The sequence below is a fragment of the Arachis ipaensis genome, chromosome B2 (assembly GCF_059453495.1).
Source record: "Arachis ipaensis isolate K30076 ecotype BB chromosome B2, ASM5945349v1, whole genome shotgun sequence".
Taxonomy (NCBI): domain Eukaryota; kingdom Viridiplantae; phylum Streptophyta; class Magnoliopsida; order Fabales; family Fabaceae; genus Arachis; species Arachis ipaensis.
Genome location: NC_142437.1, coordinates 95,881,703 through 95,895,164, shown reverse-complemented (window position 1 = coordinate 95,895,164; position 13,462 = coordinate 95,881,703). Strand labels below are relative to the sequence as shown.

The 13,462-nt window shown below is 29.3% G+C and overlaps 1 long non-coding RNA gene across 1 annotated transcript; it reads left to right on the top strand.

The window, feature by feature from the left end:
• The first annotated feature begins 11,181 nt into the window (after positions 1-11,181).
• On the top strand, positions 11,182-13,073 carry LOC107628405 (uncharacterized). Its single transcript, XR_001617767.3, has 2 exons — positions 11,182-11,402; positions 12,778-13,073. It is a non-coding gene; the product is annotated as an uncharacterized LOC107628405 (long non-coding RNA).
• The last annotated feature ends 389 nt before the right edge of the window (positions 13,074-13,462 follow it).

Here is a 13,462-nt window from a genome sequence, read left to right as displayed (position 1 = left end):
GAGAAATTAGAAATCCTATCCTAGTTATCCTTATCAATGATGATGAAGATTGAATCTTAATTCCACTTAGTTAGCCTTTACTTAAAGTAAAGAAAAGTCAAGTGACTAATTAGTTTGATCTTCAAATCCTAGTTAATCCCTAAGGAAAGATTGGGATTATTGAAGTTCAATTCAATTAGCAAAGATAACAATTATCAATCATGTTGAGTTTGATAACTCCTGAGTTACTGATTTCTTAACCAAGACCAAAAGGGAAAAGTAAATCTACTGGAATAAAAATGTCTTCAGATTGAAAGCAACAGTAACATGAATAAAAGAAAGCAATAATAAACTGAAATACCTCAAATAACATTAATTCAAAGAAATCAAATCTAACATGGAAGTTCATAAATTAAATTAGAAAAATAAATAAAAGAAACATTGAACCTATGATCGCAAAAGATGAAATAATCATAAAGTGAAAAGAATCCTAATTCTAAATCCTAAGAGAGAGGAGAGAACCTCTCTCTCTAAAACTACATCTAATCCTAAAATTGTGAATATGAAAGCATGATTATGAATGGATGCATTCCCCCACTTTATAGCCTCTTATCTGTGTGTTCTGGGCTGAAAACTGGGTCAAAAGCAGCCCAGAAATCGCTCCCTGCGATTTCTGTTACGTTCAGGTCGCGGGCAAGTGACGCGAAGGTGTCGTCCACGCGTCCGCGCGGATTGAAGTTCGCAGATGCGACGCGGGCGCGTCATTCACGCGTTCACGTCACCTAACTTCGGAGCAACTATGGCAAATTATATATCAAATCGAAACCCCGGGCGTTAGCTGTCCGACGCAACTAGAACCGCGTCATTTGGACCTCTGTAGCTAAAGTTATAGCTATTTGAGTGTGAAGAGGTCAGGCTGGACAGCTTAGCAGTTTCTCCAACTTCTTGTATTCCTTCCACTTTTGCATGCTTCCTTTCTATCCTCCGAGCCATTCCTGTCCTATAATCTCTGAAATCACTTAACACACATATCAAGGCATCTAATGGTAATAAGAGAAGATTTAAACATAGGGAACTTAAGGCCAAAGAAGCATGTTTTCAATCAAAGCACATAATTAGGAAGGCAAATGTAAAACCATGCAAATAGTATGAATAAGTGGGTAAAGAGTTGATAAAATTCACTCAATTGAGCACAAGATAAACCATAAAATAGTGGTTTATCAACCTCCCCACACTTAAATATTAGCATGTCCTCATGCTAAACTCAAGAGAAGCTATAAAAGAAGTGAAGAGGAATGGTAGAATGTATGAAATGCAACCTATCTTATATGAATGCAACTACATGCAAAATGTTTCTACCTACTTGGTTAAAAGCAAACAAATTCTCCAAGACAAATACAAACCAATTTTCACTAATTCAAATTATACAATAAAAGACAAGTAAACTTGTAAGAAGATAGCTCATGAAAGCAGGGAACATAGAATCAAGCATTGAACCCTTACTGGTAATGTATATCACTCTAATCTCTCAAGTGTCTAGGGTTAATCACTCTATTATTCTCTAATCATGCCTTCTAAACTTTGTTCTTCATCTAACCAATCAACAAATATTTAGCATACTAATGCAAACATCATGAGGTCTTTTCAAGGTTGTAATGGGGCTAAGGTAAGGGTGAGGATATATGTATGACCAAGTGAGCTATAATATGAATCTTTAATTAGCCTAAGCTCTTACCTAATATACATATACTCTATATACTTTTAAATTCATGCCTAGCTACCCATAATTCCCACTTTTATATGATTTCCATACTTATGTACCAAAATTTTGATATTTCTTTACTTTTATCACATGTGCATTGATCTTTTTATTAACTTAGCATTGGGGTAATTTTGTCCCCTTATTTATTTACTTATTTATTGAATATTTTTGAATTTTTCTCTCTCTCTCTTTTTTTTTTTTGTAGAGAAATAAACATAACTTATCAATGCACATGGATTTTCCATTATTTTTCTATTTTGGTTTTTTTTCATGAGTAGGTTCCCAAATTCTCAATATTTTAGAAACATGATACATTCCCTTATTAACCCATGTTCCCACAATTTCCTCACACTTAGTTGATGCACACTCTCTATCTTAAGCTAACTAAAGATTCAATTGGGGTATTTAATTTGTTTTTCTGCTTAAGGCTAGTGATGTGATAAAATATAGAATGAATGGGATTAAAAGGCTCAAGGTGGCTAACAAGGGTGATGTAAAGGGTAGGCTTATTTGGGATAAGTGAGTTAAAATCAAACAATGGCCTCAATCATATGCAAACATGTAAATACACTAAATATTGGACATATAGAATGGAACAAAGCAAAGATTGCAATCATAGTGAAGAAAACACACAAGAATAAAAATTTATGGTTAAATAATGTAACCATGTAAATAAGCTCAAAATCTCACAGGTTGTGTGTTCTTTGGCTCAAAAACCATGTTCCAAATACAACTTCAAACAAATTTTAACATAAAATTTTTTTCAATTTAAATTAGTGAAAATTTTCAAAGATAGGGTCTTAAAAGAATTTTATTACTTTAACCAAGTAGTAACTAGATGCATAAAATCAAACAAATATGCAAATGCAACAACTAATTTAACAAAGAAAATTAAACATTGGTGCTAAAATATGAAGTGACTAACCCCTGGAAGTCGGTATCGACCTCCCCACACTTAAAGATTGCACCATCCTCGGTGCATGCTAAGATGTGCAGGTGGACGGGCTATTCCAACTGGCGCTTTTCTCCGAAGATTTTACAGATGGACTTGTCTGTCTCCCCATGTAAACGTCTTCTGGTTCTCTTCCTGGTGGCCATCCTGAAAGAAAAAGGGAAGAAAGGTAACCCAATAATAAAGATAAGAAAATAAATGAAGTATGGTTGGGTTAATGCCAAATGATAAGGGTCTCATTTACATGGAAGCTTCAACATGTACGTGAGAAAACAATATAAGCACATTGCATACTAGTGGTACAAAATTTGCAACAAAGGAGAGGAAAATGTGGGTAATGCAAGATAGTATAAATTCATATCAATGCAAGAGAAGTACAAGTATCATAAAAGATTAGCATTGATTTAAATAATGTTACCCAATCAGAATAAAACAAGTCATAAGCACTAAGATAATACCAGAAAAGATATAACAGTTGAATAAGAACATTTGAACACCAATGGTAAAATAATAAATTTAGAAAAGAAAATAAAAATATACAAAATTAAAATACAATGAATGAAAGTATGCAAATAAATAAAATAAAAGATAAGAAGAATGAGAAGGGAAAGAAATAAAGTAAGAAAGAAAGAAGAAATGAGAAAAGATAGAAGAAATTAGGATTGGGAAAGAAAAGATAAGATAATTGGCTGATTTGGATAAGCTGTGCGGCGCAAGCGACGCGGACGCGTGGGGACGCGGTCGCGCGACTTGCGCTTAAATTAATCGACCCGGTCGCGTCGGTCACGCGGACGCGTGACGGATTTTGTGCTACTGGCGCGAGGGCAGCCTCGCGCTCGCACAACTCTCTGTTCAAAATGCATTATTGCCAAATATCAGGGTGATGCGGTCGCGTGGTCGACGCGATCGCGTGAGTGATCATGATAGGGACGTGACGCGGACGCGTGAGCCATGCGTCCGCATGGTAAGGCTGGGCGTTCAGCACCAGTCCAGCACCACTCCAGCATAACTTTCGGCTATGCACCTTTTTCACGTCGATTTTCATGTCACGCGGCTGCGTGAGTGACGCGGTCGCGTGGGAGGCCAAAGTTCCCACATGACGCGGACGCGTCAGCGACACAGTCACGTGGATCAATTTGTGCCAAAGGCACGCCTCCAGTCACGCGATGTTCGATTTTTTTCTTCCCAATGCACTGGCGACGCGGACGCGTCAGTGACGCTGCCGCGTCGCGTGCATGCTTTTTTTTTTTATAATGCAATATGCAGAATGCAATGCTAATATGAATGTTATGCAAAACTCCAGGTTCAATAAAATAAAATAAAACTCGAAAACAAATAAAACTAAATAAAAATGAAAAAGGAACGATCATACCATGGTGGGTTGTCTCCCACCTAGCACTTTTAGTTAAAGTCCTTAAGTTGGACATTTGGTGAGCTCCCTGTTCTGGTGGCTTGTGCTTGAACTCATCCAGGAATCTCCACCAATGTTTGTATCTCCAGTAACCTCCAGAGTCCCAAACTAGGCATGTAAAGCCTTTAAGAAGCTTCAAATAGATTCTTAGGCTCTCTGGGTGACAAATGTCAGAGCAGATTCCAGGATCCCAAATCTTGCTTTTACACCCATTTTTGTCGGGATCTGTATTTTTCCAGCCGGGTGATAAGTAATTTGAATTCTCACTGCAGCTACCAAACAGCTTCCTAGATCCATTCAATTGAGCTTTACACCAACCTTTGCATTTAAACTTAAAGCTTCCAACCATAATGAACCTTGCAGGACAATTCTTACTACTGACCATTTTCCTCTTACTCTTAATGCCACAAAGAGCTCTAAGTTGACCATCCGTCTCCAGTAGCCCATATTCAAGTGGAATTAGAAAGCTAAGGGATATGAATTTTACCCACTTGAATATTGTGAAGGATGATGGCAACTTATGGGGAGGAGTCTCCAATAACTTTGGCAAGGTGATTTCAAGCTCCATTCCCTTGTGCTCTTTGACAACTTCCACCTCCTTGTAAGCTTCTTCAATTTCAACCTCTTCCTCTTGGTAGCTTTCTTCCAATTCAATCTTCTCTTCTTCATTGCTTACCAAGGGCATGGGAGGTTGTGCTTCTGCTTTTTTAGTCTCCATCTCTTGATCAACCTCTTCCAAGTCTTCAACTATGATATGCCTTAGAGGTTGTACACCCTCCTCAGCATCAACATCAAACATCGTGGAAGGAGGCTCTGTGACTGGACTTTCCAATGGAGGTACAACATCTCTTAAGTTTGCAACCACTTCTTCCTTTTTAATAATTGCTGCTTTGTCCAGTTGTTTAAGTATAAAATCGTACTCATCCTCGATGATTTTCTTTCTATGACAACTCCTTTTAACTACTCTTTCATCTTCAAGGGTCTCTCCTACCTTTACCCATAGGGCCTCCTCTAGCTCCTTATGAAGTATGGATTCGCGAAAATGATTCCTTCTTTCCTGTTTCATATCAATAGCATAATTGGGATCATCTTGCTCTTGGATTGATGGATGTCGGTGCTCTCCCATGGAGGGTGGTGATGAAATGAAAAGATCATTATGTGGTTGAAAAGGAAGTGCACTAGAGCTTGAGGGTTGAATATTGGAGGTAGAAGGTTGGTTCATGCGGGATATAAGATTTTGGAGTGTAGAAGTGAGACCAATGATGTTAGAGATGAGTGTATTGTTATCCAATGGAGGTTGGGGTGGATCTATGTATGGTTCATTTGGCTCATAATGTAGTTGGTATGGTGGATATGATTTAGGGTCATATGGAGGTGATTGGTGGAAAGGGGCTTGTGAGTATGGTGGTCCAAAGTCATGTTGAGAAAAGGGTTCATAGGCATATGGTGGTGGTTGTTGATAGTCCATTGGAGGTGGTTGTCGCCAAGAGGGTTGATCAAATCCTTGTGGCTCCTCCTATCTTTGATTGTTCCAATCTTGATGCCTGTTCTCATTGTAATTTCTTCTTCCTACAACATAATTGTAACCAGGCTCATAGCGATGGGGGTGAGAGTTCATAGTAACAGATAAAAATTAAAAACGAAAATAAAAACAAATTCAAATTAAAAGGTTATTTAAATTTTGAATTTGAAAATTAAATTTTGAAATTTAAATTTTTGAAATTTGAATTTTAAAATTTGAATTTTGAAAAAGTCAACAATATAAGATAAAGTTTTGAAAAAGATTTAAATTTTGAAAAGGTTTGATTTTTAAAATTTTAAATTTGAATTTTGAAATTTAAATTTTGGAATTTAAATATTGAAATTTGAAATTTGATTTTGAAATAAGATAAGATAAAAAAAATTTAAAAAAATCTGAATTTTTAAAAGAAAAATTCGAAAATCCAATTAAAAACAATAAAATGATACCAAACTTAAAATTTTTAGATCAAAACGAAGAAAACAACTAAGAACAACTCGAAGGTCAAGATGAACACGAAGAACAAATTTTAAAAAAAAAATTTTAATAACTAAATAAAAACCAATAACCTCTTAATTTAAAAAAAAAAGCAAAAAAACAAAAACAAAAATAAAAACAAATAAACAAGCAAAAAGCAAATATTTACAATAACCAATAATAAGGCACACGTTTGCAATTCCCCGGCAACGGCGCCATTTTGAAAGAGCTGGAAGATTGATGGTTTAGAGGTTATAGTAAACTCTCGTTGCAAGTATAGTTACTAAACCAAACAATCAACCTTTCTTACAAACGTTTTGGTTGTCACAAGTAACAAACCCCTTTAAAATTGATAACCGAGTATTTAAACCTCAGGTCGTCTTCTCAAGGAATTGCAGGGAAGTATGTTCTTATTATTGGTTATGAGGATTGTAAATTGGGGTTGTGAAGATGAGGAACAAGTAATTTAAATTGCAATTGAAATAAGTGAGACTGTAGAGTAAATAAATAACTGTAAAATAAACTTTTGGCAAGGTATGAGAAATTAGAAATCCTATCCTAGTTATCCTTATCAATGATGATGAAGATTGAATCTTAATTCCACTTAGTTAGCCTTTACTTAAAGTAAAGAAAAGTCAAGTGACTAATTAGTTTGATCTTCAAATCCTAGTTAATCCCTAAGGAAAGATTGGGATTATTGAAGTTCAATTCAATTAGCAAAGATAACAATTATCAATCATGTTGAGTTTGATAACTCCTGAGTTACTGATTTCTTAACCAAGACCAAAAGGGAAAAGTAAATCTACTGGAATAAAAATGTCTTCAAATTGGAAGCAACAGTAACATGAATAAATGAAAGCAATAATAAACTGAAAATACCTCAAATAACATTAATTCAAAGAAATCAAATCTAACATGGAAGTTCATAAATTAAATTAGAAAAATAAATAAAAGGAACATTGAACCTGTGATCGCAAAAAATAAAATAATCATAAAGTGAAAAGAATCCTAATTCTAAATCCTAAGAGAGAGGAGAGAACCTCTCTCTCTAAAACTACATCTAATCCTAAAATTGTGAATATGAAAGCATGATTATGAATGGATGCATTCCCCCACTTTATAGCCTCTAATCTGTGTTTTCTGGGCTGAAAACGGGGTCAAAAGCAGCCCAGAAATCGCTCCCTGCGATTTCTGTTACGTTCAGGTCGTGGGCAAGTGACGCGAAGGCGTCGTCCACGCGTCCGCGCGGATTGAAGTTCGCAGATGCGACACGGGCGCGTCATTCACGCGTTCGTGTCGCCTAACTTCAAGGTAGCTATGTCAAATTATATATCAAATCGAAACTCCGGACGTTAGCTTTTCAACGCAACTAGAACCGCGTTGTTTGGACCTCTGTAGCTAAAGTTATAGCCGTTTGAGTGCGAAGAGGTCAGGCTGGACAGCTTAGCAGTTTCTCCAACTTCTTGTATTCCTTCCACTTTTACATGCTTTCTTTCTATCCTCTGAGCCATTCCTGTCCTGTAATCTCTGAAATCACTTAACACACATATCAAGGCATCTAATGGTAATAAGAGAGGATTTAAACATAGGGAACTTAAGGCCAAATAAGCATGTTTTCAATCAAAGCACATAATTAGGAAGGCAAATATAAAACCATGCAAATAGTATGAATAAGTGGGTAAAGAGTTGATAAAATCCACTCAATTGAGCACAAGATAAACCATAAAATAGTGGTTTATCAGTGATACATGTCAATAACAGCCCACGTCATCATGCTATGTTATCACTCTATTAACAAAAAATTGGTCAGAAATTAACGTAATGTATTTTTGTCAATCTCAAAGACATAATTGATACAATTAAAATCTCAGAAATGATTTTAGTGACGAGCCAATCTCAAAGGCCATTTTGAGTTTAACTCGAGATACAACGCATATATATGTGAGAAGATCACTAAGAAATTTTATGATCCAATATTAAATTTATTCCAATTTAATAAGTTTTAATATTATCCATTAAAGAGGACTCAAACATCCATTCTTTAGCATGAAAATTTGAGTCTCATCCTCTCATGTGTCTACCGTGTTTATCTCCCAACACACATTAAAGTTGTTTCGAAAAAATATAATTGTATTTGAATAATATTAATTTAATTTATTGTGAATTGAATTTTATTGTAAATTTACTTTTAGTAGAAACAATAATTTTTTTTACTTTTTTATTCTTGAGAATTATATTGAAACAGTAATAAGATGTTAATTAGTTACTTGTTCTAAGCTTTTGTATTAAGGAGTGGTATATTAATTGAGTTATTATTATTTTTTTTATAAAATTAAGAGTGAGACTTAGATTCATGATCTTTTAGATGAGTATGGAAAGATTATAGTTTAGTTTAGTAAAGTTTTTTGAAGAGGTATTTGTATTTTTTAAAAGCTCAAACTTTTCATTTTGTATTTAATAAATCAAAAAGACCTTGTGCTTGTATTTGTAACTTTTAAAAGATCGAGTACTTTTAAAAGCATCTAAGATAAAGTTTTTTAAAGTTGGCTTGTACTTTTCAAAATTTAAAATTCTAATATAACCTTATATATTAACTAATTTTCAAATTTAATACTTGTATTTATGTCTATTATAGTATTTTTAAATTTTAAAAACTATTTTACCAAACGCTTGTTGCTTGTGTATGTTTATTGAAAGCTATTTTTAATTTAATTTACCAAACATAAATACTACAACTTCTTTTGGGTATGTCTAAAGATGAGCATATAATTAGATGCGCCACATTTATATAGATCATTAGATTTAATTAGATAAAAATTAAAGGCTAATATGAAAGAAGAGCATTAATGAACTCTAATAAATATAGAATATCCTAGTACATAAATAAATGTTTTAAATGACAATACTTTAATACGCAATATTTTAAATGGCAACAGAATTTTTTATTCTTAAATAATTAAATATAAAACATATAAATACAAAAATATAAATATTTTTTATTCAATAAGATTAATTATTATACAATAAATTTTTATAATATTAAAAAATTATATTAAAATAAAATTTTAAACGGTAACATAAAAATATAAAATAATTAAAATTTTATTTTATATTATTTGACAAATAATTAAATTATTATATTCAAAAATTTATTAATTAACTAATTTTGTTAAAGATATTATTATATAAAATAATTTTTCATCAAAATATTTTGAAAATATAATTTATTTAAAATATTATATATAATACATGAAAATATTAACCTTTTTTATTTTTTTCAATTTTTTAAAAAAAAAAAATAAAAATAATATAATTCTAAATACATACCTATCACATTATATATTTACTTATATTAATAAGATCTAAACTAATCAAACTCACATAATTAAAAATATAAAATATATAAATACAAAAAAATAAATATTTTTTATTTATTAAAATTACCATTTAAAGTTTCATATATATAATATTTAAAATTATATATTTATAATAAGATATTTTTTATTTTTATTATTTTCAAGTATTTTTTTATTGTTTTAGTTAAATTTTTTATTCTCTAACTCGACCATACATATATATATATATATATATATATATATATATATATATATATATATAGTGTAAATGTCATAATATTTCTAAAATAATTTTATTTTTTTGTATTTATATGTTTTATATTTTTCTAAAATAATTTTATTTTTTTGTATTTATATGTTTTATATTTTTAATTATATAAGTTTGATTAATTTAGGTCTTACTAATATAAATAAATATGTAATATGATAGGCATGTTTTTAGAATTATATTATTTATTCTGTTTTAAAAAAAATTGAAAAAATAAAAAAGTTAATATTTTCATATATTATATATAATATTTTAAGTAAATTATATTTTTAAAATATTTTGATGAAAAATTATATTATATAATAATATCTTTAATAAAATTAGTTAGTTAATAAATTTTAAATATAATAATCTAATTATTTCTCAAGTAATATAAAATAAAATTTTAATTATTTTATATTTTTATGTTATAGTTTAAAATTTTATTTTAATATAATTTTTTAATATCATAAAATATTTTTGCATAATAATTAATCTTATTGAATAAAGAATATTCATTTTTTTGTATTTATATGTTTTATATTTAATTATTTAAGAATAAAAGATTTTGTTATCCTTTAAAGTATTGTGTATTAAAGTATTGCTATTTAAAATATTTATTTATGTACTAGAATATTCTATATTTATTAGAATCCATATCAATGGTCTATATAAATGTGGCGTATCCAATAAACACATAATTATTGTACTCGTTTTAGACATACTCCTTTTAAAAAGTCATCTTTTAAAAATTAATTTTTATAAATTATTTTTAAAAAATAAAAATTTTACCAAATTAAACCTATGTCATTTGAATTATAGTTTGTTGGTAATTAAATTTTCACTTTCTTTTTAAAAATTTTGTATTTTAATATAATTTTGGATAATATCATTCAAATAATATTTATTTTTTTATAATTATATTTGACAAAAGATATCTAAACACAAACTATATTAACATTGACATCCAATTTTAATGAAAATTAATTTTAATAAAATATCATATCAATATTCATTTACAAATATTAATCGGATCAAAATACATACTAAATTAAATAAATAAATCTTTCTTTCTCTTTTAATCTTATGGATAAAGATAGGATTCATTTCAATGGTAACTCATGAAAGAGGTCAAAACACGTATACTATTGACGATAAGAACAAATTTAATAGTGATAATTATAACATAATAGTCCCAAATAAAAAGTATATTTAATAGTTCACTTTGTGCGCTCACCAGTTACCTCATATCATCACGGCTCCTTATAAAAACTAAAAAGCATTTAATAACAATAATAATTATATGGAAACAAATCAGAAAATTTATTTGTACCATTATTATGTGATACGTTACCATATGTTACCACATTAGTCAAACATTCTATAAAACTTTCTCACCAAATAGTTGAATACGCTAAAGAAGTTTTATATTGGATGGTCATACTATAAATACTAAAGGTTTACAGAGAAAAGAAATTGTGCACATAAAAAAAAAAAAAAAAAAAGAACAAAGTTGAGAGAAAAGAGAATTTTCAAGTGAAAATGGCGAGAAAAGAAGCTTTGGTTTTCGCTTTCTTATGCCTCATAATCATGGCATCTGTGGCAGCCAGAACTATTCCAGAAGCAAATGTCGATAATACAGATGCTACAACAACAAATAAGCATGCAGAATTTCTTGATAACAATAATAAAATTGATGGTAAAGTCCTCATATTATAATTTCTGTTTATAATATTTGTGATTTTTTTTAATATATTTTATATTTAATTTTATTAAATTTTATTCTTAATATTTTTTATTTATATCAAAGTTATTATTGAACATTTTTTGTTTTATTCTTAATGTTCTAAACGTAGTTAAAGTTTAGTATAATTTTGACATAAATAAAAAATATTAAAAATAAATTAAATAAAATTAACGTTAAAATATTTTTAAAAAAATTTATAAACATCAAAGATAAAAAATATACCTAAACCTTTATTTATAATCACAATTGAAAACTATGACCATAACCAGTTTAATGTGGTAGTTCTTAAATGTGAAATAAAAATGTCATTTACTCTTTCTTTTTGCTGGCAATCAACTAACATTTATTAAGTAGTGTTTATTTTAGTGATTAAAATTGAATTGGGAGATTAAAATTTAGTATTGTGTTTGATAATAAAAAATTGTAATTAAAACTTTAGTTTTTGAACAAAAATTTTCACTCACTTTAATACTTTTAAAAAATGAAGACATAAAATACTAAAATTTTTAAAGATAAAAACTAAAATTTTTAATAACATTTTTTTTAATAACAAAAATTATTTTAATAACTATTTTTATTTCATCTTCATATTTTTTTTTGAACCAACAAAATATAAAAATATAATTTAATTATATATATTTTATACTAAACATATAATATAAAAATTTAATTTAATTTTACTATTTCAGTCTTTATCTTTCCATCTTAATCTTAATCTCGATCTCCTTTCGAGATGCAGTCTTAGTTAGCCATACGTTTGTTCTTTACTTATGTATGTTTGTGTCGGTGGTGTGCTACATTGCATGACAAGTGTAGAAGTGCCACTATTCTTTGGTTGTATATCTTTCTTCCTTCATACCAAGGAGATAGGTATTTACGTGTCTTTTATATTTTGTTTAGTTTATTTTTTATATTGTGTTTTATATCTGCCACTCGGGAAGATAGTTAGCCGTATCCATGACTAGTATTTACCCAACTTGACTCCAGATAAATTTTTGAATGCTTGATATTGTTTGTTGGATTCTATTTATATAAGCCAAATATTAATAAAATTATAATTCAGTGGAGTAAAATAGGAGTAGAATAGATTAAATTGCAGGTATGGTTAGATTAGAATAATAGTAGTGAACAATATTAAATAACTAACAAAATTTATTATCTTTTATTAATATTTTACTGACATTCTAAATTTTAATAGTATAAAAATAAAATATTAATTGATATTAATAAAAAATATTAGCACCTTTTTTTTTCTCTTTTTCTTTTGATCCTATGTAATTTGGCAGCGTTGCTTACTAAATTTTGGATATGTTTTGTCACTTTACAGGTAAAGTTCGGACGTGTTGCATCTCAAATCCGTTAATTGGGGGCTGCTTGTGGTATTGCAAAGCGAAGCACACATAGTCACCATACAGCCGCATGGATTATACAAGACACACGATGCACTACCATGGGCTATGCAGGATTTGAATAATAAACGTGTCCTTCATCCTAAAATCGTCGTGTTGTAACAAATTAATGTGAAATAAATATCACATGAATATCTTTAGTAGTTAAGTCTTATGGTTTGTGAGTGATATCTTAATAGTTATTTTGATAATACTTAAGCAATTTATCTAATCATATTTTGTGCCACAACATAATCAAGTAATTTTAATAATCAAATATAATAAAATTGGTCCAATAATACATTGGTTTAAAATCATTCGAACAAAAAGTTATTTATAACATATATGCGTGAATCATGCATACTTTTTAATGTATGCAGTTTCTTCCTCGTTTGAACTTCTGGTATCATATTTTCTAAATAATTAAGGTAGATATTTTTACGAATATATAAAAAAAATTATTCAATTTATATTTTTGTTAAAATTTTTTAAGTGTATTTTTTATTAATTCATTTAGTTTGTGTATATCTTATTTTATTGTATAAATATTATTGAATAACTATTTGGTATATATATATATATATTTTATTTTTTTTACAAATATTTTTAAATAATTATTAAACA